General features: G+C 40.7%; 1 long non-coding RNA gene across 1 annotated transcript; it reads right to left on the bottom strand.

Moving 5' to 3' along the window:
• Positions 1–370: 370 nt before the first annotated feature.
• On the bottom strand, positions 371–25,050 carry LOC117502108. Its single transcript, XR_004558182.1, has 3 exons — positions 24,963–25,050; positions 22,174–22,175; positions 371–409 (listed from the first exon to the last, which is right to left on the bottom strand). It is a non-coding gene; the product is annotated as an uncharacterized LOC117502108 (long non-coding RNA).
• Positions 25,051–26,825: the final 1,775 nt, after the last annotated feature.

Genomic DNA, 26,825 nt, shown 5'->3' on the forward strand with positions numbered 1-26,825 from the left:
ATTTTATTTTTGGTTAAAAGCGTAGGCGTTAATAAGCTTTGCTTCTGCCTATACCCTTTCAGGCACACGGATGCATTGTTAATCCAGGTTCTTTCTTCGTTGTAAGTTTTTTGTTGTTGTTTTGGACTGTGTGTGCTGAATAAATTAATTCATTCATTCATTCAAATATCTGTGAAATCCGCAATATGGATCAGATGCAGCTCAAACTTAAGTCATTCATTGAGAGTGCCAGTTTGCACCTCATTGTCACAAAGACGTACACCAAATGGGCTTTTCAATATCAAATTGAAATGTTCACAAAGTCCACAATCCGGAGCAGATCTTTGTCAGGTAATAGTGAGTGACAGTCTGCACCTGACTTTCAAATATGAGAGTGATTCGGGCATATTTGATTAAGATATAATGCAAACTATGCATTAAAAAGGCACTTTCAATGTTAAATTTAAATTACCACAAAATCTGTAATCTGGATCAGATCTGGACCTTGCAATTATTATCCTTTATTGACTTTGTCAGTCAGTAAAGGATGCCATCCTACATAATGCTGTCAAATATGAAAGACATTTGATCTTTTTTGACAGAGTTATGAATTTCTGAAAATTCATTCAATCAGGGGTGCCCAATTTTGGTCCTCGAGATCTACCTTCCTGACACTCTTAGTTGCCTCCCTGTTTCACCACACCTGAATCCAATGAAAGACTCGTTAGCAGGCTTTTAATGAGTCGTTTACTGGATTCAGGTGTGTTGGACCAGGGAGGCAACTAAGAGTGTCAGGAATGTAGATCTCAAGGACTGAACTTGGGCACCCCTGCCTGATTTTTCTCATTTTCCAATATTTTTCCTGACTTTTACCTTTGACCTATGACCTTGAAAATTGAAACAGTTCTTACCTATAAGCATATGAATCTTCAGTAAACATTTCATCAGGATATATGAAAAAATATGAGCTCCAGGGTGTTCACAAACAAACAAATAGGGGTGAAAACATAACCTCCTCCAACTTCATTGGCAGAGCGAATTGGGGGTCTCGGGAGGCTGGAGCTTGTCCCAGGAGTCACAGGGCGTGAGGCAGGGTACACCCTGGACAGGCCGCTAGTCTCTCACAGGGCCACATATAGAAAAACAAACACGTTCACACCTGCACGCACACCTACGGAAAATTCAGTTTCCAATTCACCTAACCTGCATGTCTTGGAAGTGGGAGGAAGCCAAAGCACCTGACAGGAAGCTACGCAAACACTTGAAGAACACAGAAAGTCCACTGGTGGGAATCGATCTCATGACCTTCATATTGCGAGGCAACAGTGCTAACCACTAATTCAGTGTGCTGCCCAGGTGACATTTCAGGTGATTTGAAAAAGTGTTAATTTGCAAAACTGCAATGGAAACACTTTTCCCAATATTATAAGTCACATGACATACACAAACAATCAAATGACATTCGCAAATACATGGTGTGATACCCAGTTTCAACCCCACCCCTGTCACATTTCCGCATACAATGTGGAGTTGCGCCAGGAAGGGCATCCAGTGTTAAACCTGTACCAATTCAACATGCAGATCCACCTCGGATTTACTGTGTCGACCCAGAGTGCAAACAAGGGAGCAGCTGAAGGGAGTTACTTTTACATGACATACACAAACAATCAAATGACATTCCTAAAGACATGGTGTGGTACATGTGGACAGAGGAAGAGACACAAAGCTTGTTAAATGTTATATGAAACAATGTCTTGGCAATAATGAATTTGGGAAAAACAAAACAAAATGACAAATTTTGCTGGACTGTCTCTGCTGTCGCCATGACTATTGGTATTACAGCTCTTGTGAGAGCTTAGAACTGGAATGACAGTTATTGTGAGTGAGCAAAACTCAGCAGTCACATTCGTTCAATCAGTGGAAACACTGTCATTTTGCTCTTGTGTTTTACTGACATTCTGAAGATATTGTTTAATTTTTGTGCAAATCTGTAATGGAAACCCCGCTACTAAAATACACGAGTAGGGCTGCCATGATTACTCGACATAATTGATTGTATCGACACTCATTATGCGTCTGTATTAGTATTTTTAGGTGACACATTGTTTTTTGACACGTTGAACATTCAGAGTCATCAGACTAATGTAACCCAGTGTTAAAAATGAGATTAAAACTACATTCATAAACACTTGGTTAAAAATTACAAGAGCATAAATATTGATAAATAATACTGAAATATAAGTTCATAAATATGTTGATATACTGTAAATATGCTAAAAAGAGTTAAAAAGTTGTAAAATTAAGTTAAAATGTTGTTTTGATTGAAGCACTGAGCAACCAACAGCAGTTAAGTCTGGTGTGATATTAGCCAATAATGTCAAGGTTGAGCCACGGGGCATTGCGCATCGCTGCACCTTGCTCAGTCTCTCATCAGGTGCTGACCAGAGAACTCCCTGCTTGTGTTGTTGTGAAAGCTAACGTGTGGAAATCGGCATCCTTCCTTTGATACAATTGGTGATTGGTAAGCACAAACCAATGCTATAACTGCCTGAATTATCATACGTTTCATATTTGTGACAAAACCTTTGTTAAATCTTAAGATATTGAAGTGCTGAGTGTCCACGGAAGCCTCTGGAGACCAAGTAGCCTGTTAGCACATTGTGCCCTGTATTGGTGAGTCCCATACACAATGAATTGTGCTAACATAGCATGCTAATCTCCGCTACTCCGATGCTAACCTTCGCTAGCTTTTTCACTGTAAAAATGTCATTTTATTAGGCCAAAATGATTAGCTGTGGGTTGTTTAATTAAATCAGCAATGTAACTAAAAGCTACAATGTAAAGTTTTATATTTTATTGTAAAAAGTTGTATATTTCTGCTCGCTTTTGAAGCAACAGTTAGTGTCAGTTAAGCTAAGCTGTTAGCATAGTTCTTAAGCACTGGGAACAATAGCTGGAAAACTACAAGTGCAATTCATTTCCACTTTCCTAATTTTTTGGTAAATATAATTAGACCTAGAAGCCAATAAGTATTCCAAACGCACTTTGAAGGTGTGTTATGTTATTTTTGATGTGTACTGACTATGCACTCTAAACAATGGAACTAGTATGATTACTCTATTACCACATTCCAACTATTTTATTTGGTATATTGATATGGTAATTATGTAATTGTAAATCTTAGAAACTCAAAATGTTGTACAACATGTTTTATTTTTGAAAAAATGAATTTATGCAGTAGTCTATGGGTATTGTAGTTCTATAGTACATATTTTAAGATACTTTATTCTGACCTTATCCATAGGTCAGGTTTTATGGTTTGGATCAAAGTTCGAATTGCAGACGTGCAAGGGAAGAACGGATCAACATTTCCAGTACTGGATGGCGAGCCCCAGCCCAAAGAGGCAAATGAACTGGTAGCTTGTAGCCTGACTGGTTACAAACACATTGAACACTGAACGAACATCTAAAGAACACTTATCAGACTACAACAGACATTGAAAAGGGACTAAAGGACTATACCCGGGTATATATAAGTGTGTATTAAGTGTGTTGTTTGTGTTATTTTGAGTGTACAGTGTCCTTTTGTGTGCAAATGTTCACTCTTATTCTTTAACTGAAGCAATTAATTGAAAAAAGTCTTGTAAAAGAAGCAATCACTAAAGGTGAGTGCACCACTCAAATGCTTTATTTGTAAGAATGTTTTAATATGACTAGGCTTGCAAAAGAAAATTGAACATATCCTTTAAAAGGGTATAGGTCAGAAGGATTGACAATATTACAGTTAGTGCACATGCTCTCTCGGGCAGCACACTGGTACAAGCCAGCCAAAAGTGAAGCACTCAACACCAACAACTTTGTACCATCAATTAAGCAGGATAAAGGAACCATCATGCTGCAATGCTACTGGCTCCAAATGGAATGGGTGAATTGTAAAGTTGATGAAATAATGGCGGACTGTGTCAAGAAAGATGACTTTAAGCTTGCTTTCAGCTTGTTTTCATCTTGGAATATAGTACGTGCCATTGGATTAATATACATGCTGTTGGATTAAACTGGACAGTGTTTGGTACTTTCCCGGAGTAAGTGAGGTCATACCGGACTTTTCCATTACAAATGGGGAGGCCTACGGAATGAACTCGGTGGTGAAGACGATGGAATATGTCTAAGATGATTCTAAAATGACAAAGTATGATCAAATGAAGTATTAATGTGTTAAAAGATATGGTAAAATATGAAAATGAATAATAAGGAATGAAAATGTTTGTATATGATCATGTGAATTGTTTTTATGTGAAAGAGAGTTGTAATGAAATGATTGAATATGATTGATGTGATTCTAAAGACATGATTTAGAAAAATGAATTCTTAGAAAAGCTGAAGTGTTAACAGAAAAGAGGAACTTGAGAAATAAGTTACTGGCAAAGGGCTGCATATGGCTTCCAGTAAGGGATGGAGAAGGGAGGAGGTTTTGAGTCACCATCGTCCCCATGGTAACCAAGATCATCTTAAGAAGATTCAAGCTCATATATAAACTGTATAACACCAGGAAACGGGGTTATTCTTCCAGGGAGAGGTGCTGTTGTCACTTCTCCCCTGCTACGAGGAGATCACAAGACTTGACCATCTTGTGAGCAGCAATTGGAATCGTGGAGTGAGAGGATTGGAGACATAAGAGATCATTTGAGAGAGTTTTCAACTCTCACTCAGGCCGTCCAGTCACGGAGTAGCAAAGCATTGGAGAATAATCACTAGCCTTAAGTCTGAGTGAGGAAGTTTCAACGTTTTCTCTCTCAAGGAACATCACAGCATACCAGAATGGATTAGATCAACTTTTGGTTGATTGAAGAAGGAATAAACTCTTATGTGGATTAATTTCCTAAAGGATTACAACATCACACAAGGATCGTGGTCAGCTAACGACTAATAGCTGATGAAGAGGAAATCAAGTTCATCGAACTGGGGATTTTAACATCAAAAAACCTCCTTCCCTCACTCCTAGAAAAATTGTTAAGAAGTTAATCCAGTCCAGTCAAAGTGAGATCAGACAGCATTATTGAATCAAAAACAAAAATCTCTGCCAATCATTATTCTGATTATATTTGAATTTCTGTTGTGAAATTATCATCATATAACCTATTTTGATTATGTTGTCGGCACTTGCAAAACCTGCAATAAATTTCCAAGCATGCAGTTAAAGTGTTAAGGCTCGGACATTGGATTTATTGATGCTTCTTAAGGTGTAAAAGTTAAAGTTTATTGGGTGTACAACATCAAAAAGTGCTCTAAAAGGTTAGTCTGGTTTTTAATGAAATTAACGCATCCTGGGGACTCGCTGTACGAGTCACTAAATTCAAAATCTAGCAACATTCCAAGAGCCCTGATCCATAAGAGGAGAGCTGCCGTTAACGGGCGTGGCCGGCTCGTATCCTGGTTCCAGAGAAGGCTATTCGACCGGGGTGCAAGATCAGCGTCAGCGGAGTGGACGTCCGGATGGAGGCAGTGAGCGGCTAGACGAATCTCCTCGCCACCAGCTTGAACAGCCTTTGTGCAGCCCTGCCGGGTAATACCCGTGGAGACACGAAGGTCGGACCCCAGAGACGGAGAGCTGGTTTTTAGTACACAAACACATTCATCGGAGGGTGAGCGTGTGCCGCGTGTATCTAAAAAATAAATAACGGGATCTGACAACTGCCTTAGAATTATTCATCAAAACTTCAACTCTCAGCTAGACAGTGGTAACTAGACACAATGGGTTCTTCCAACAGGACCCAAAACAGGCATCTAAGCTGGCAGTGGGATGGATAAATCAGATTAACATTGAATTTTTGATGGCCACCATAAGCATCTGGCCAAAGTCACAACAGAACAGCCCAAACAAATTTCTTTTAGTTTAGTGAGTGCGCTATGGGGCTAGTCTTAAAAGTTACGAGCACATTAGGCTTGTTACCATTTAGTCACTCAATGCCCAGCTCCTAACTATACATGAACTACCTTCAAGTTTGCTTGGAAGTATGTTATGACTCATGAAACCCACACATATTGTTAACCTCAACCACCCAAAGTAACATCATTATTATTTAAAACATCCATCTTGGCTCCTTCTTCGTGGTGGAGATGCCCTGTCCGCTTGAGTGGCCTGCTGTCTTTGTGCTGCCATTCAATAAGCATTCTTTATCCTCAAGGGATCAGGCTTTCTACTGGCTACTGCAGTGCTAGACAGGAATGCTGTGACACCAAAAACCTGACCTCTTATCTATCACCTCCTCCGCCGGCAACTGTCAGCAAAAAGAAAAAAGAAAAACCTCCATCGAAGCTTCTATCCACATGCTGACGATGTTGTCAGCCTCAGTTTAGATTTTGTGTTTATTCTTGACACGGGCTTTTTATTTATTTAAGTACGAAATATGCATTTGGGTGTTGACATGCCGAGGCGTGTAGTGAAAGTGGTAGTGTCAGGGTGGTTAACGTTTCACGAGACATCACCGTAGGAAAATGCACACACGCTGTCATTGTGTTGTGTGTCGGTGTCAATAACAAATGTCTTGGCAAGAGCTATGAAGTCCACACAGTCCATAAATCTATACTGAATGAATTATCTGCTTTAAAGAAAGCAACATCTATTTGACACAGCAAACAGTCAAAAATAAGATACACACGTCATATAATAATACTTGACATTACTTCAGCTGTTGATGTATATAGAAAGATAATTGAAACAAAAGGGCTTATTGTTTGTTGTATGGTATTTTTGATTTTCACTGTGTAAAGCTTTAACAGAGAAGTCACATTAAGATTTATAAGAATATATAAACAGTGAGCAGGGCTTGTGGGTCTCCCTTGGTTATTGCTGAGGAGTTGGCACACCTGCCCACACTGTCAAGCACCAGTAGCCTTTAGTGATTTGGTTTAAGTTAAATTTAGCAGACGCCACATGGGATTTTACATCCATTCTCCTTTTCATAATACAATAGACGTCAGAGTGGAAAGTCAAATAAATCATCTACAGGTGGGTGGTTGGGTCCTTGGTCTCTGACTTTGTTAAATGAAACGTTCAATATTCAAACCGCTGTCCTTCACACAAAGTAACAAAAGGTTTTTTGTTGCGCTGAAGAAAGCGCAAATGGTGAAACTAATGTTATATCTGTGGATATACAGTCAGCTACTTAAGGATTTGGACAGTGACACTGTTTTTTTTTTTTTTTTTCTTCTGTACTCCATCACAATGGAGTTGAAAAAAAAAACAAATCAATCAATCCAGGTTTAATTAAATGAAAATTAACAAACACAATTAGAATGCTACCAATATATCGGCAGATAATATCGGCTGATATGAGGTTTTCAGAGACATGTTGGTATCAGTCTTATTTTTGCTGATATGAAAACTTGAAATTTACAGAATACCATACGATGCCATACCACACCAACTTTATTGATAAAGCACCTTAAAACAGCCACCGCTGACACCAGGTGCTGTACAAACATAATACAAATTAAGATGCAATGATATAAAGCAAGAACCACAAAATAAAACTAAAATAAAATTATAAAATTACCAAACTAAGTTAATGAAGGAGGCAAGCCATTCCACAGTTTAGGAGCAATGACAGAAAAAGCCCTGTCCCCCCTGAGCTTTCTTTTCAACCTTGAGGCTTCCAGGAACAGCTGGTCATCCAACCTGAGAGACCGACTAGATATATAAAGATGAAGAAGCCAGAGAGGTACAACGGAGCTAAACCATGGAGAGACTTAAGCCCCATGTAGAGAGTTGAGTATCCACATTGAACTCCCCATTGTGAGTCCAATGAGGAGGAACCACATTCTTGCTATGGACAGCCAAGATGGACAGTTGGGAAGAAAAGTGGTGAGCACACATACACACACACACACACACACACACACACACACACACACACCATATATATATATATATATATATATATATATATATATATATATATATATATATATATATATATATATATATATATATACGAGGGCTGTCCATAAAGTATAGGTCCTTTTTATTTTTTTCAAAAACTATATGGATTTCATTCATATGTTTTTACGTCAGACATGATTGAACCCTCGTGCGCATGCGTGAGTTTTTCCACGCCTGTCGGTGACGTCATTCGCCTGTGAGCACTCCTTGTGGGAGGAGTTGTCCAGCCCCTCGTCGGAATTCCTTTGTCTGAGAAGTTGCTGAGAGACTGGCGCTTTGTTTGATCAAAATTTTTTCTAAACCTGTGAGACACATCGAAGTGGACACGGTTCGAAAAATTAAGCTGGTTTTCGGTGAAAATTTTAACGGCTGATGAGAGATTTTGAGGTGATACTGTCGCTTTAAGGACTTCCCACGGTGCGAGACGTCGCGCAGCGGTCCCAGGCGCCGTCGTCAGCCTGTTTCAAGCTGAAAACCTCAACATTTCAGGCTCTATTGATCCAGGACGTCGTGAGAGAACAGAGAAGTTTCAGAAGAAGTCGGTTTCAGCATTTTATCCGGATATTCCACTGTTAAAGGAGATTTTTTTAATGAAAGACGTGCGGACGGGTCCGCGTGTCGGGACGCAGCCGGCGCAGTGCGGCGGCACAGGAAAAACACCTCCGTGTTGATAACCATTTGTAAAATCCAGGCGGCTTTTGATGGCTTTCAGTGGAGTGAGTATATGAGAAATTGTTTAACAGCTGGACATGTTCCAAGTTGTCCTTAAGGCTTCCAACGGAGGTGTTTTTCCTGTGGCGGAGCGTCGTGGCCACTGTGAGCCGACGCTGCAATCCGTCCACACGTCTTTCATTAAACAAAATCTCCTTTAACAGTGGAATATCTGGATAAAATGCTGAAACCGACTTCTTCTGAAACTTCTCTGTTCTCTCACAATGTCCTGGATCAATAGAGCCTGAAATGTGGAGGTTTTCAGCTTGAAACAGGCTGACGACGGCGCCTGAGAGTGCTGCACGACATCTTGCTCCGTGGGAAGTCCTTAAAGCAACAGTATCACCTCAAAATATCTCATCAGCCGTTAAAATTTTCACCGAAAACCAGCTTAATTTTTCGAACCGTGTCCACTTCGATGTGTCTCACAGGTTTAGAAAAAATTTTGATCAAACAAAGCACCAGTCTCTCAGCAACTTCTCAGACAAAGGAATTCCGACGAGGGGCTGGATGACTCCTCCCACAAGGAGTGCTCACAGGCGAATGACATCACCGACAGGCGTGGAAAAACTCACGCATGCGCACGAGGGTTCAAGCATGTCTAACGTAAAAACATATGAATGAAATCCATATAGTTTTTGAAAAAAATAAAAAGGACCTATACTTTACGGACAGCCCTCGTATATATATATATATACATATATATACAACCCCTGGCAAACATTATCGAATCACCGGCCTCGGAGGATGTTCATTCAGTTGTTTAATTTTGTAGAAAAAAAGCAGATCACAGACATGACACAAAACTAAAGTCATTTCAAATGGCAACTTTCTGGCTTTAAGAAACACTATAAGAAATCAGGAAAAAAATTGTGGCAGTCAGTAACGGTTACTTTTTTAGACCAAGCAGAGGGAAAAAAATATGGAATCACTCAGTTCTGAGGAAAAAATTATGGAATCATGAAAAACAAAAGAACTCTCCAACACATCACTAGTATTTTGTTGCACCACCTCTGGCTTTTATAACAGCTTGCAGTCTCTGAGGCATGGACTTAATGAGTGACAAACAGTACTCTTCATCAATCTGGCTCCAACTTTCTCTGATTGCTGTTGCCAGATCAGCTTTGCAGGTTCGAGCCTTGTCATGGATTTTCTTCAACTTCCACCAAAGATTTTCAATTGGATTAAGATCCGGACTATTTGCAGGCCATGACATTGACCCTATGTGTCTTTTTGCAAGGAATGTTTTCACAGTTTTTGCTCTATGGCAAGATGCATTATCATTTCATCATCCCCAAACATCCTTTCAATTGATGGGATAAGAAAAGTGTCCAAAATATCAACGTAAACTTGTGCATTTATTGATGATGTAATGACAGCCATCTCCCCAGTGCCTTTACCTGACATGCAGCCCCATATCATCAATGACTGTGGAAAGTTACATGTTCTCTTCAGGCAGTCATCTTTATAAATCTCATTGGAACGGCACCAAACAAAAGTTCCAGCATCATCACCTTGCCCAATGCAGATTCGAGATTCATCATTGAATATGACTTTCATCCAGTCATCCACAGTCCACGATTGCTTTTCCTTAGCCCATTTTAACCTTGTTTTTTTCTGTTTAGGTGTTAATGCTGGCTTTCGTTTAGCTTTTCTGTATGTAAATCCCATTTCCTTTAGGCGGTTTTCTTACAGTTTGGTCACAGACGTTGACTCCAGTTTCCTCCCATTCGTTCCTCATTTGTTTTGTTGTGCATTTTCAATTTTTGAGACATATTGCTTTAAGTTTTCTGTCTTGACGCTTTGATGTCTTCCTTGGTCTACCAGTATGTTTGCCTTTAACAACTTTCCCATGTTGTTTGTATTTGGTCCAGAGTTTAGACACAGCTGACTATGAACAACCAACATCTTTTGCAACATTGCGTGATGATTTACCCTCTTTTAAGAGTTTGATAATCCTCTCCTTTGTTTCAATTGACATCTCTTGTGTTGGAGCCATGATTCATGTCAGTCCACTTGGTGCAACAGCTCTCCAACCCTAACCCAGACTAACGAGCAGATCTGATTTGATGCAGGTGTTAGTTTTGGGGATGAAAATTTACAGGGTGATTCCATAATTTATTCCTCAGAATTGAGTGAGTCCATATTTTTTTCCCTCTGCTTGGGCTAAAAAAGTAACCATTACTGACTGCCACAATCTTATAGTGTTTGTTAAAGCCAGAAAGTTGCCATTTGAAATGACTTTAGTTTTGTATCATGTCTGTGATCTGCTTTTTTTCTACAAAATTAAACAGCTGAATGAACATCCTCCGCGGCCGGTGATTCCATAATTATTGCCAGGGGTTGTGTATATATACGTATCACGTACATATATAAGTACATATGCATATATAAACATGATTGGAATTGAAAAAAATAGGAGCATCTTATTTACAATAGTGAAGTGGAATTTAGATGTGATAAGGTGACATTAGTGCTGGGATTGTGAACGAGTTGTTATTACACATGATTTGTGGACATTTAATATTGCACGTGATTTGTGGACATATTATTGCATGTGGTGATTTCACAGTGTTATTGTATAGTCTGACAGAAGCAGGGAGGAACAGCCTGTGGTATCGTTCCTTCTTGCACTGAGGGTGCCTCAGTCTGTAACTGAAGGAGCTGCTCAGCTCCACTACAGTCCGGTGCAGAGGGTGAGAGGAGTTGTCCATGATGGATTTGAACTTGGCCTAACACCTCCTCTCAGCCACCTCCTCCAGAGAGTCCAGAGGACAGCCCAGGACAGAGCTCGACTTCCTGACCAGCTTATTCAGTCTCTTTCTCTCCTGCTCTGTGCTTCCTGGGGCCCAACAGACGACAGCATAGAGGAGAGTTGAGGCTACAACAGAGTCATAGAAGGTCTTAAGCAGAGGCCTGCTCACTCCAAAGGATCTCAGTATCCTCAGGAGGTGGAGGCGACTCTGGCCTTTCTTGTACAGGGCGTCAGTGTTGTTGAGGTGAACACCCAGGTATTTGAAACTGTCCACAGTCTCTATGTTCTCCCCCTGGGTGTTCACCGGTGGGTGGGGTGGTGGTTTCCTCCTGAAGTCGATCACCATCTCCTTCGTCTTTCTGGTGTTGAGACACAAGTGGTTGCACTCACACCAGCCCACAAAGTCTGTGATGACCGACCGGTACTCCAGCTCGTTCCCCTCAGACACACAATCCACAATGGCGGAGTCATCAGAGAATGTCTGGAGATGCCAGCTGTCCGTGTTGTAGGTGAATTCCGAGGTGTAAAGGGTGAAAAGGAAAGGTGAGAGGACGGTGCCCTGGGGGGCCCCGGTGCTGTACCTTACCACCTCAGACTCAAAACCGCGCAGCCGCATGTACTGCGGCAGTCAGTGAGGTAGTCGATGGTCCAGGCAGCGAGATGTCCATCCACACCTGCGTCCTCCAGCTTTCCCCGCAGCAGTGCCAGTCTGATGGTGTTGAAAGCGTTGGAGAAGTCAAAGAACATGACTCTCAAAGCGCTCCCGTCGGTCTCCAGGTGGGTTAGCACTCACTGCAGCAGGTAGATGACAGCATCATCTACCCCGATGTTGGGCCTGTAGGCAAACTGCAGTGGGTCCATGATGTCGCTCACCACTGGTTTCCAGGGAACTTCTTTTTTTCTTGTTTGCTCATTTCAGGAGCACAACGCAACTCTGGACACCACGATGGTTGGATTATCACATGGGATTAATTTTTTTATTTTGGGTGAGAGGATTTTAACTGTGGGCTGCTGCCCTAGCTTCACATCCACCCTGCGCTGTGAAACACTCCTGGACTGCTGTTGGTGGTGACATTCGTGTTTATTAATGGTGTAACGGTCTGGCACAAGTTCCATATCATATCTCCTACAAAGTTAGAAGGTGATCATTTATTACAGTGTGAGGTCCTTTCAGCTGCAAGCCTGACATGTGCATTGACGTGTTACTGGCACCATGGAGGTGCAGCTAGTTCACATTATTTAAGTTGCCCATGGGAAGGAATGGACAAATACCTGTACTGTCTATTGTTTATATAACTGTTGTGGTGGTCTGCTAGTTTCTGTCTGTCTTTGTGTTTTCATGTGAAGCTGAGGTGGAGCTGCTCGTTGAAGCAGCTGGGTGCAGCTGCTGTGCGCTACATCTGGGCTCTGATCCCGGCTGTCAAGATTGCATGTGGGCCCCGCCCCATCTATCAAGACAGCGCATGGAATTGACAGAGCGGCATCTCACAGCTGATCTGGATCTTCACTGAGTGGATGCTCACAGCTGACGTTCATCGCATCTCATCACTGTCTCAGATTTAAAACCCGAACCTGTCATGGGTTTGGGGCCAGAATCTTTTGCTTCAACTGCTACACTGCTTCCATCCACTGACATCTGCTGCAGTCCGCCTGAAGAACCTCCATGTTCCTACAGGTTGGAACTGGGTTGCCACAGGTTCCCAGCTGTGCCATGTCTTGCACCCAACCGGTAACCCGACCTTATGTTTAGTTGTAGTGTTCTTTGTTTGACATCCGTTTCAGAGCTAATATCACTTATCTGTTTTCCTGATGTGAGCCTCTGAGCTTATTAACTTTTCCTGTTGTGTTTTCCCGGACTGAAGTCTCCGCGCTCTTGTCGTAACTCTTCCACTGTGGGCTCCCATGTCCACGAAAGTATCTCTGTGTTTTTTCACTGTTGCTTCCAGGCGCAGTCTGTAACCCGCCGTGTTTTTCCTCTCGAGATTTTCCAAGCTCAGTGTGTTACATGTTGTGTTTTTTCCTGCCGTGATTTGCCAGGCTCAGAAGTAACCTGTCGAGTTGAGCTTCCATTTTCTGAACACAATCAGTTGTGTATTTCTTCCTGCCACCAGCCTCCCAGTTTATTCAGCTGTAGTTATTTCCCCCGTGAGTTTTCTAATGCAGACATAACCATCTGTCTGTTTCTTTATGAGCATCTATACTCAACAAAATATAAATGCAACACTTTTGGTTTTGCTCCCATTTTGTATGAGATGAACTCAAAGATCTAAAACTTTTTCCACATACACAATATCACCATTTCCCTCAAATATTGTTCACAAACCAGTGTAAATCTGTGATAGTGAGCACTTCTCCTTTGCTGAGATAATCCATCCCACCTCACAGGTGTGCCATACCAAGATGCTGATTAGACACCATGATTAGTGCAGAGGTGTGCCTTAGACTGTCCACAATAAAAGGCCACTCTGAAAGGTGCAGTTTTGTTTTATTGGGGGGGATACCAGTCAGTATCTGGTGTGACCACCATTTGGCTCATGCAGTGCAACACATCACCTTCGCATAAAGTTGATCAGGTTGTCAATTGTGGCCTGTGGAATGTTGGTCCACTCCTCTTCAATGGCTGTGCGAAGTTGCGACGACGAACTGGAGTCAGGTCGAGACCCCGATGAGGATGACGAGCATGCAGATGAGCTTCCCTGAGACAGTTTCTGACAGTTTGTGCAGAAATTCTTTGATTATGCAAACCGATTGTTCCAGCAGCTGTCCGAGTGGCTGGTCTCAGACGATCTTGGAGGTGAACATGCTGGATGTGGAGGTCCTGGGCTGGTGTGGTTACACGTGGTCTGCGGTTGTGAGGCTGGTTGGATGTACTGCCAAATTCTCTGAAACGCCTTTGGAGACGGTTTATGGTAGAGAAATGAACATTCAATACACGAGCAACAGCTCTGGTTGACATTCCTGCTGTCAGCATGCCAATTGCACGCTCCTCAAATCTTGCAACATCTGTGGCATTGTGCTGTGTGATAAAACTGCACCTTTCAGAGTGGCCTTTTATTGTGGGCAGTCTAAGGCACACCTGTGCACTAATCATGGTGTCTAATCAGCATCTTGGTATGGCACACCTGTGAGGTGGGATGGATTATCTCAGCAAAGGAGAAGTGCTCACTATCACAGATTTAGACTGGTTTGTGAACAATATTTGAGGGAAATGGTGATATTGTGTATGTGGAAAAAGTTTTAGATCTTTGAGTTCATCTCATACAAAATGGGAGCAAAACCAAAAGTGTTGCGTTTATATTTTTGTTGAGTATAGGTTTGTAATGTCAAATTATCATTTGTTTTTTTCCACGGTCATGCCTACTTGCTGTCTGTTTTAACCGTGGTTCATTCTGCTGGACGCCTGGTGTGTCTCACCTGCAGCTCTTCGTACTAATTAGTTAATTGGTCAGAGTCCGTTCTGTTCCGCTCTGCTTAGTGATCAGCTCTTATTCAGTTTTTGATAGTCCAGCTATAATTCAGTTCCCAGACTTTGTGCGTCTGCGCTGTTCAGTAACTACGTGCACAGTATCTAGTTTCTCAGCTGGCTTAACTGTTAAGTTATTTTGCATTGTCTGTGATCAGATCCACGAACAGTCTGGGGGGTCTGCACGCAGCCCCTTAATTCTTGAGTGTTGAAGCTGTGGCTTTCTGGGTGCCATCACCCAGAGACTCTGCTGTTTAGCTGCACTCCTAAGCCTGGCACCAAGACCTGTCATTCTTACTCTGTCTGTCACATGTGCGTGCCTCTGGTTGTGTCATGTAGAACTGAAGTCCTGAACGCACTAAGACTTTGATCCTGAATTGACATGAACTGAACTTTGATCTGGACTCCTGAAGTGAACTGACCTTTGATCCTGAGCAAACTGACTTTGATCCTGAACTGCTACACGGAATAAATTATTTAGTTTAGTTTCTATTAATTCTAGATGTGTGCCCAAAATGCAGCTGCACTACCTCACATGCCCTTTTATTTTCCCCTGCAGTTGATCCAGCCCCATTAGCTCCTCAGTCTGGTCCCTGTCCTGTCAGTCCCTGGTTCCAGTCCTGTTGCCCTGTCTTATCGAGTTCCTCCTGGTGTTGTTCTTCCACTGCGTAGTCCCTTGTTTGTTCAATAAACTCTTGTTTATACTTCCTATGTCTGCCTTACTACTTCTGCATTTGGGTCTAACACACAACCCGGTCCACGACCATAACAATAACAGCCTCTTCAGATTTACAGCTGCATGCACGGAGTAGTGCACAAAGATTTCGGTTTTACAGCCGCTGTTCACATTCACTGTACATGATAATAATTCATAATTATGCCTCATACATTTTAACAGTTCCTTTGCGCTCTTGGGGGGCATTATTATACATGGCACATGCAGGTCATACCGGCAGATCCATCTTGAGGTTCCCTCCCATGCACTCAAATCATTTCGGATCCCATTTTGCCACCATCTGAATATGTAAATTGCGGTCAGATGGTCATCAGATTACACATGGACCACCATCGGATAGGTGTTCCATCTTGACTGCGCCTGGAGGGTTTTGAACATATGCATCACAGTAGATTTTGACCAACTGTGTGGACTTCCGCAAATGGCTGTCTGACTGAAATATGTCACTTTTTGGAAGTGCACTAATTCATAATTCCGATGCCATGCTGTGTGATTCCGGTTATGTGTGACGGGGGTATTAAAAACAAACATAAGCATTTTAAAATGAACCCTAAACTATACCGGAAATCAGTGAAGTGTGGCCCGGACGGGCGTCATATGCTCCCTCCCCCAAGCTCCTGTCAGAAGGCACGCCACAGCATTCTGAACCAACTGCAAATGGGAGAGAAGCAACTGATTTACTCCCACATAGAGCGAATTACAGTCATCCAGACAAGATGAAATAAAAGCATAACCATCTCATAATGTTTCCTGGAAAGAAAATGTTTCACTATTGCCAAACATCTCAAATAATAAAAGCTAGATTTTACCGCTGCTGCAATTTCATTAGCCATTTTAAGATCACCATCAATCTTAAAATCAAGATTAATAACAGGTTGAAAATATGCTTCTAAAGGTCCCAAATCAACAGAAAAGGGCTCACTGAGACTGCTAGGTCCAAAAGCCACCACCTCTGTTTTCTTTTCATTAAAATTTAAGAAATCTGAGGCAAGCCAGGCTTTAATATCCTCTAAGCATGATGAGCCATTTCAATAAATGACCGTCCTGTGTCACAGGCAAATAATTTGGCGATCATCTGCATAGCAATGGAATAAAATCCCATGCCTCCTAAAAATAGTCAGCAGAGGCAAAAAATACAGTGAAAAAAGCAAAGGCCCCAAAATAGAGCTCTGTGGAACACCACAGGACAAAGGGACTACAGATGACTCAAAGCCACCAATATTCACAGAAAATGTCCTGTCTGTCAAATAAGACCAGAACCACTCAAGCACAGTATCACCAATGCCCACCAAACGATGTAGTCCAGATAATAAAATATGGTGATCAACCATATCGAAAGCAGCAATTATAACAAGCAAAACAAAAATGACAGTCCCAGCATAACATGCAAGAAAATGTCATTAAAGACCTTAACTAACACAGACTCTGTGCTATGAAACATCTTACAACCTGACTGAAACTCTTCCAAAATCCAATTTTCATTCAAAAAATTACTTAATTGCCAATAAAGACTTTTCTCTAAAACCTTAGACAAAAAGTCAGTTTAGAAATGGGCCTATAATTAGCCAAAACCATAGGCTGGGTTTCTAAAGCAAAGGCTGGAACACTGCATGTTTAAATTTTGCCGGAACCTTCCCAGAACACAACTACAATTCATAATTGCAAGCACCGACTGCCCTATACAGAACAAAATTTATTTTAAAAATCACGGAGGGATAGGATGATTAAAAGAACCAGAAGATTTGATGAATCCTACTACATCCTCTAAAATGAAAAGGTCACACATTCAAACTGAATAAAAACAGCAGCACAAGAAACCAAAGCAGAAGAGTCAAAAGGAGCTATAATAGAAGCCCTAATATTATCATCTTTCTCCATAAAAAACACACACAAAATTAATGCACATATCAGGGCAGGCATCTAAACATACATCAATATGCAATATCTAATACAGAGTCAATGATCTTAAACAACACACGTGGGTTATGACCATAGGAGGAAATAATATTCACAAAAATCCCCTTCTTGCCTTCTTTATACCCCTGTCACACTAGAGCACGAATTGCACGAATGCCATACAAACTGACTTTCAAACAACATTCTTGCAAGTCCTTGTTGCACTGGAGCTGCATTTGAATACCTCATACAGCATTTGTGATACTTACGGAAATACACCAAATGGGCAGGCCAGCACGAATGCAGAGAGCATGCACACTACGTCGTGCTGCAGTTGAACTGGTGAATATTTGTACGGAGGTTGTACTGCTGTGTGACTGCTAGCCCGAATGGCATTCAAACTGGCATATGAACTGGCATCCAAAAATGGCAACCCACCAGTAGTCTGACCGCATTGGCATATCCCGATTGTGCTCCGATGAGCCAGACACCCCCCCTGCATCTTGTTCGGTGCACTTCTTCTTCTTTGTCTTTCGGCTGTTCCCGGTAGGGGTCGCCACAGCAGATCAATCGTTTCCATCGCACCCACTCTGTATCTTCCTCTGTCACAACCACCTGCATCTCCTCTCTCAGCACATCCATGAACCTCCTCTTTGGTCTCCCTCTTCTCCTCCTGCTGGTGGCTCCATCCTCAGCATCCTTCTCCCTATATACCCTGGGTCCCTCCTCTGCACATGTCCAAACCATCTCAATCTCGCCTCTCTGACTTTGTCTCCAAACCGTTCCACCTGAGCTGTCCCTCTGATATGTTCATTCCTAATCTTGTCCATTCTTGTCACTCCCAAAGAGAATCTCAACATCTTCAGCTCTGCCACCTCCATCTCTGCCTCCTGTCTTTTGTTAGTGCCACTGTCTCTAAACCATACAACATAGCTGGTCTCACTACTGCTTCGGTCACAAATCACTCCTGCCACTTTCTCCACCCACTCCACCCTGCCTGCACTCTCTTCTTCACCTCTCTACCACACTCTCCATTACTTTGAACTGTTGACCCCAAATATTTAAACTCATCTACTTTCACCACTTCTACTCCTTGTAACTGCACTATTCCACTGGGCTCTCTCTCATTCACACACATGTACTCAGTCTTACTTCTACTGACTTTCATTCCCCTTCTCTCCAAAGCATATCTCCACTTCTCCAGACTAGACTCAACTTGCTCTCTACTCTCACTACAGATCACAATGTCATCTGCAAACATCATAGTCCATGGGGTCTCCTGTCTAATCTCATCTGTCAACCTGTCCATCACCACTGCAAACAAGAAAGGACTCAGAGCTGATCCTTGGTGTAATCCCACCTCCACCTTGAATGAGTCTGTCATTCCGACTGCGCATCTCACCGCTGTCACACTATTTTTGTACATGTCCTGCACTACCCTAACATACTTCTCTGCCACTCCAGACTTCCTCATACAATGCCACAACTCTTCTCTTGGCACCCTATCATAAGCTTTTTCTAAGTCCACAAACACACAATGTAACTTTTGTCCTTCTCTGTACTTTTCCAACAGTATTCTCAGAGCAAACATTGCATCTGTAGTGCTCTTTCTCAGCATGAAATCATATTGCTGCTCACAGATCTTCACCTGTTTTCTAAGCCTAGCTTCTACTACTTTTCCCATAACTTCATGCTGTGGCTGATCAGCTTTATGCCTCTGTAGGTACTGCAGCTCTGCACATCACCCTTGTTCTTGAAAACAGGAACCAGCACACTTCGTCTCCACTCCTCAGGCATCCTCTCACTTTCCAAAATTTTATTAAACAATCTGGTTAGAAACTCTACTGCCACCTCTCCTAGACATTTCCATGCCTCCATTGGAATGTCATCTGGACCAACTGCCTTTCCACTCTTCATCCTCTTCATAGCAGCCCTCACTTCTTCCTTGCTAATCTCTTTTACTTCCTGATTTACTCTCACCACATCATCCAGCCTTTTCTCTCGCTCATTTTCTTATTCATCAACTCTTCAAAATATTCCCTCCACCTTCTCAGCACACATCCTCACTTGTCAGCACATTACCATGTGCATCTTTTACACCCTAAGCTGCTGCACATCCTTTCCAGCTCTGTCCCTCTGTCCCTCTGTCTTGTCTGGCCAATCGGTACAAGTCCTTTTCTCCTTCCTTACTATTCAACTTCTTGTACAGCTCGCAATATGCCTTTTCCTTTGCTTTTGCCACTTCTCTTCTCGCCTTACGCCGCATCTCCTTGTACTCCTGTCTACTTCTTCATCTCTCCGACTATCCCAAAACTTTTCACCAACCTCTTTCTCCTTATGCTTTCCTGGACCTCTTGTCCATCCAAATTGGAAGTCTCAAAAACCAGTTTTATTTGTTATTATCTATCATCCACCTGGTCTTTACTGTGAGTTTTTATGATTTTTCAGACCTTTGGTCTGACTTAGTGCTTAGCTTAGTAAGATAATTATAGTGGGTGATTTTAACATCCACAAAGATGCTGAGAATGACAGCCTCAACACTGCATTTAATATATTATTAGACTCAGTTGGCTTCGCTCAAAATGTAAATGAGCCCACCCACCACTTTAACCACACTTTAGATCTTGTTCTGACATATGGCATAGAAATTGAAGACTTAGCAGTATTCCCTGAAAACCCCTTTTTGTCTGATCATTTCTTAACAACATTTACATTTACTTTAATGGACTACCCAGCAGTGGGGAATGAATGAATGAATGAATGAAAACTGTTTATTTTGAACATTTGATACAACAACAATTACAAGATAGATCAGTAAAGACAACAACAAAAAGTTCCTACTGTGTACCCAACATGTCCGAAAAGGGGTAGGGTGAAGCATCAGCTAATTTATCCCTACCCCTTCTTCCCCACAACCAGTAATACCCTTGCCACATATACACATAGATTCCTACACACCTAAACCGAATCATATAATATAATAATATATATATATTATATATATAATATTATATAATATATATATATATATATATATATATATCAACATCACACACACATATATATACATATATACACACATATATACACAAACATAAATATACACCTACACATACCTACTTACATACAAAATACTATTATTTACAAGCCGAAGCAAAAACAAAAACACCCTAACCCTCATTACCCTTCCTCCTCCCTATACCTAGAAAAAAACATATTTTTGTACCGCTGTTTGAACTGGTTCATGCTTGGACATTGCTTGAGCCCCACTCCCAATCTGTTCCACATCCTCACCCACAGACAGAAATACAGAAACCTTTTAATGTTGTTCGTGCCCACTGATGCTTAAATTAAATTCCCCTCAGACTGCAATCCCCTGATCTGTTAAAAAACATATTTTTAATATTTGCTGGAAGTAAATTGTTATTGCTTTATACACGATTATACTGTTTGAAAATGAACCAAGTCTGTGAATTTTAAGAATTTGGATTGTAAAAATAGTGGATTTGTATGATCTCTATAGCCAGTATTATGAATAATTCTTATAGCTCTTTCTGCATTACTGTAGTGATTGTGTTGTACCTTTGATGCAGACTAACAAGCAGATCTGATTTGATGCAGGTGTTAGTTTTGGGGATGAAAATTTACAGAGTGATTCCATAATTTTTTCCTCAGAATTGAGTGATTCCATATTTTTTCCCCTCTGCTTGGTCTAAAAAGTAACCGTTACTGACTGCCACAATTTTTTTTCCTGATTTCTTATAGTATTCCTTAAAGCCAGAAAGTTGCCATTTGAAATGACTTTAGTTTTGTGTCATGTCTGTGATCTGCTTTTTTTTCTACAAAATTAAACAACTGAATGAACATCCTCCGAGGCTGGTGATTCCATAATTATTGCCAGGGGTGTATAGGCTTTGAAGGATTACGTCAAAACTGCTTCATGGATTCTCACCAAATTTTCAGCACAGATACATATTACGACAGGGAACTCCAATAAATTTTGGAGGTGATCCAGATCCGAATCCAAATTCTGGATCAAGATTCACTTTATATAGGCTTTGAAGAATTACATCAAAACTGCTTCACGGATTCTCACCAAATTTTCAACACAGATACATATTACGCCATGGAAGACTCCAATAAATTTTGGAGGTGATCTGGATCTGGATCTGGATTCTGGATCAAGATTTACTTTATATGCGGGACAACTCTGTGTTCCCAGGGTGAAGAAGTCAGGGGTCAAAGAGCTTTTTCTTATTGTGCACCCGCTCTGTGGAATGGTCTTCCTGCGACCGTGAGGCAGTCGGTGTCCGTGGACATTTTTAAGTCAAGACTTAAAACCTATTTTTTATTCTCTTTCTTATGAATAGCTTTTATTTTTTAATCTGTTTTATACTTTTACTTGTGTTTTTAATTATGTATTAGATTTTTTTTTTTTTACTTATTTATTTTAAATTTTATATTGAACTGTTCTGTGTGCGGCGCTTTGAGGCGGCTTTTGTTGTGATTTGGCACTTTATTGTTGTGTGGGCCGCCAGAAGAGGAGGTACTGCTGGCCCACCACCAGAGGGTGCCCTGCCTGAAGTGCGGGCTTCAGGCACGAGAGGGCGCTGCCGCCACGGACACAACCGGGAGTGACAGTGTTCTGTGGCGGTGGAAATCGTGTGGTTCTGGCTCTTCTCAGGACAGACATCTTCTATCCTCGAGCCTGCCCACACGTCACCTTGGTGTATTGACTGCTGTCAGATTCTGTGATTGTCTGTATCATCGTTGTGCACATTCACACCATTAAATTGTTACCTTTTGGCTCATCTATTGACTGTTCATTTGCGCCCCCTGTTGTGGGTCCGTGTCCCTACACTTTCCCCATCATTTATAATGATTAAATGAATTGAAATTATAGGCTTTGAAGGATTACGTCAACACGACTTCATGGATTCTCACGAAATTTTCACCACAGATCGATATTGACCATGGAAAACTCCAATAAATTTTGGAGGTGATCCGGATCTGGATCTGAATTGGGATTCTGGATCAAGATTTCACTTTTTATAGGCTTTGAAGGATTATGTCAAAACTATTTCACAGATTCACACCAAATATGCACAACAGATAGATATTAGGACACGGAAGACTCCCCTGAATTTTGGAGGTGACATAGATCCAAATCCGGATTCTGGATCAAGATTCACTTCATATAAGCTTTCAAGGATTACGTCAACACGACTTCATGGATTCTCACCAAATTTTCACCATAGATAGATAATAGGCCATGGAAGACTCCAATAAATTTTGGAAGTGATCCAAGTCAGAATTCTGGATCAAGTGTCACTTTATATTGTCTTTGAAGGATTATGTCAAAACTAAATCACGGATTCTCACGAAATTTTCAACACAGATACATGGGTGATTCTTTAACTACGGGCACTATTGGCCTTGTAAATGTAATTTCCACCACACCAATGCCTTACAATATAAAGCACCTTGGGGCAACTGTTTGTTGTGATTTGGCGCTATATACATGTGCTCAGATGTCACTGTTTATCTCCATAGAAACTAGCCAAACAATCTTTCATACAAACTGTTTAAAGGGACATTACAGTGTTGTGGTGGAAATTACAGCAATAGTGTGGGACAACTACATTTTGTTTAAAAAAAATTACAACAGTTGTATGACATTGAATACCCCAATTATGTTTTGATTATTTTACTGATATTTTATTCAGAGATATTTTAAAACATTAGAAAAAAACGTTTCTTTACCATTCAATTTTATCATTGAAGATCAAAAGTCTGGGTGTGGGACAAGCACAAAACGGCAATATTTGCATATATGCTGAAAAAAGGTGAAAAAGTCATCATAGACTACTAGAACAAATTTCTTAACACACTTTCATTGTAAAGATAACTATAAAAGTGTGAAATTTCCCCTTTTTTCTGTTTTTCATACAATTTGATCAAAGGACATAATAAGTGCCCGTAGTCTAAGAATCACCCACATATTATGCCAGGGAACATATGCTAGTCATTAAATAAAACACACAATACATTAAATCCACAGTTACCCAAAACAAACCATCAGCAGAGATTGCACAATGTAGAGTTGGGAGGCCAAACACTGCAGATAACGTGAATTCCATTGGGGCCATGAACAACATTGATATATATATATATATATATATATATATATATATATTATATGTTAAAACTTTAAAACTCTTGTTTTTGTGAATAAGGCTTGTTTTTCACCTAGAAAGAACAAGTTCACTTTTTACAGCCTTGGTGATTCCAAAACATTTTTTAGCAGACCATCCTCTGACTGTTCAACTCACTTTTGACAATTCAATCATATGACAGAAATCCCTTCATCCATAAACTGCTGAAATAGGCATCTTTCCTTGACCCTCTAAACTCCACAATTTCAAGTTGTGAACTGAAAGTATGCTTAATGGAAATATGTGTTTTGTGGAAAAAGCACAAATATCACTAAAAACATTTTTACACACAAGGTGACTTTTTTCACTCAGTCATCTCAAGCGCTTACGACAACTACAGCCCCATGCTCGTAGAGCGCAAACCTCCGCCAACACTAGTTTCCAATTCCACAACTTTCTACCTTGGACCAAATTTCAAGGTCAAAATCATGGTAGAATTGGCTTTTCATAAGCTAAAACATAATACTAAATACAGATCAAAAGGGATTTTAAATGTTAATATCAAATCATTAATATTGTTCATTAACCCATTGTTCATTAAATCTGAAATATTAAAACTTCACGATATGATTTTGTTCAAGACTGTCAATTAATGTACAAAGTTAAAAATAAACAAGTGACCTTTAGAATTCAAGAATTTTTTTTTTCCTGAGAGAGAAGAAAAATATAATTTACAGGACTTGTATCATTTTAAAATTGTTGGCGCTCAGACGAGCAGGAAAGGTTTCTGTGTCTCCATGTGTGGCCCTAGAATAACCTGAAGGAGGAACTCAAATGATGTCCAAATATCAGTTTAAAAATCAATATAAAGACATGATGTTTTCAAGATATGTATCTGCTAAAGAAGGTTGAGTTTTGTGTGTTGCCAATTGTAAATGTAAATTTGTAAATGTAAATTTGTCCGGTAGCATTCGGGTTGTGCCCTTTAAGGTGAAGAGATTGAAGTGGTTGAAAAAGAGAGTGGTAATAGATGGGTTTTTTACTTCCCCCCACTTCTTTTGGACTAGATAATTTTATTTTTGGTTAAAAGCGTAGGCGTTAATAAGCTTTGCTTCTGCCTATACCCTTTCAGGCACACGGATGCATTGTTAATCCAGGTTCTTTCTTCGTTGTAAGTTTTTTGTTGTTGTTTTGGACTGTGTGGCTGAATAAATTAATTCATTCATTCATTCAAATATCTGTGAAATCCGCAATATGGATCAGATGCAGCTCAAACTTAAGTCATTCATTGAGAGTGCCAGTTTGCACCTCATTGTCACAAAGACGTACACCAAATGGGCTTTTCAATATCAAATTGAAATGTTCACAAAGTCCACAATCCGGAGCAGATCTTTGTCAGGTAATAGTGAGTGACAGTCTGCACCTGACTTTCAAATATGAGAGTGATTCGGGCATATTTGATTAAGATATAATGCAAACTATGCATTAAAAAGGCACTTTCAATGTTAAATTTAAATTACCACAAAATCTGTAATCTGGATCAGATCTGGACCTTGCAATTATTATCCTTTATTGACTTTGTCAGTCAGTAAAGGATGCCATCCTACATATCAAATATGAAAGACATTTGATCTTTTTTGACAGAGTTATGAATTTCTGAAAATTCATTCAATCAGGGGTGCCCAATTTTGGTCCTCGAGATCTACCTTCCTGACACTCTTAGTTGCCTCCCTGTTTCACCACACCTGAATCCAATGAAAGACTCGTTAGCAGGCTTTTAATGAGTCGTTTACTGGATTCAGGTGTGTTGGACCAGGGAGGCAACTAAGATGTCAGGAATGTAGATCTCAAGGACTGAACTTGGGCACCCCTGCCTGATTTTTCTCATTTTCCAATATTTTTCCTGACTTTTACCTTTGACCTATGACCTTGAAAATTGAAACAGTTCTTACCTATAAGCATATGAATCTTCAGTAAACATTTCATCAGGATATATGAAAAAATATGAGCTCCAGGGTGTTCACAAACAAACAAATAGGGGTGAAAACATAACCTCCTCCAACTTCATTGGCAGAGCGAATTGGGGGTCTCGGGAGGCTGGAGCTTGTCCCAGGAGTCACAGGGCGTGAGGCAGGGTACACCCTGGACAGGCCGCTAGTCTCTCACAGGGCCACATATAGAAAAACAAACACGTTCACACCTGCACGCACACCTACGGAAAATTCAGTTTCCAATTCACCTAACCTGCATGTCTTGGAAGTGGGAGGAAGCCAAAGCACCTGACAGGAAGCTACGCAAACACTTGAAGAACACAGAAAGTCCACTGGTGGGAATCGATCTCATGACCTTCATATTGCGAGGCAACAGTGCTAACCACTAATTCAGTGTGCTGCCCAGGTGACATTTCAGGTGATTTGAAAAAGTGTTAATTTGCAAAACTGCAATGGAAACACTTTTCCCAATATTATAAGTCACATGACATACACAAACAATCAAATGACATTCGCAAATACATGGTGTTATACCCAGTTTCAACCCCACCCCTGTCACATTTCCGCATACAATGTGGAGTTGCGCCAGGAAGGGCATCCAGTGTTAAACCTGTACCAATTCAACATGCAGATCCACCTCGGATTTACTGTGTCGACCCAGAGTGCAAACAAGGGAGCAGCTGAAGGGAGTTACTTTTACATGACATACACAAACAATCAAATGACATTCCTAAAGACATGGTGTGGTACATGTGGACAGAGGAAGAGACACAAAGCTTGTTAATGTTATATGAAACAATGTCTTGGCAATAATGAATTTGGGAAAAACAAAACAAAATGACAAATTTTGCTGGACTGTCCTCTGTCGCCATGACTATTGGTATTACAGCTCTTGTGAGAGCTTAGAACTGGAATGACAGTTATTGTGGTGAGCAAAACTCAGCAGTCACATTCGTTCAATCAGTGGAAACACTGTCATTTTGCTCTTGTGTTTTACTGACATTCTGAAGATATTGTTTAATTTTTGTGCAATCTGTAATGGAAACCCCGCTACTAAAATACACAGTAGGCTGCCATGATTACTCGACATAATTGATTGTATCGACACTCATTATGCGTCTGTATTAGTATTTTAGGTGACACATTGTTTTTTGACACGTTGAACATTCAGAGTCATCAGACTAATGTAACCCAGTG

The sequence above is a fragment of the Thalassophryne amazonica genome, chromosome 2 (assembly GCF_902500255.1).
Source record: "Thalassophryne amazonica chromosome 2, fThaAma1.1, whole genome shotgun sequence".
NCBI lineage: Eukaryota > Metazoa > Chordata > Actinopteri > Batrachoidiformes > Batrachoididae > Thalassophryne > Thalassophryne amazonica.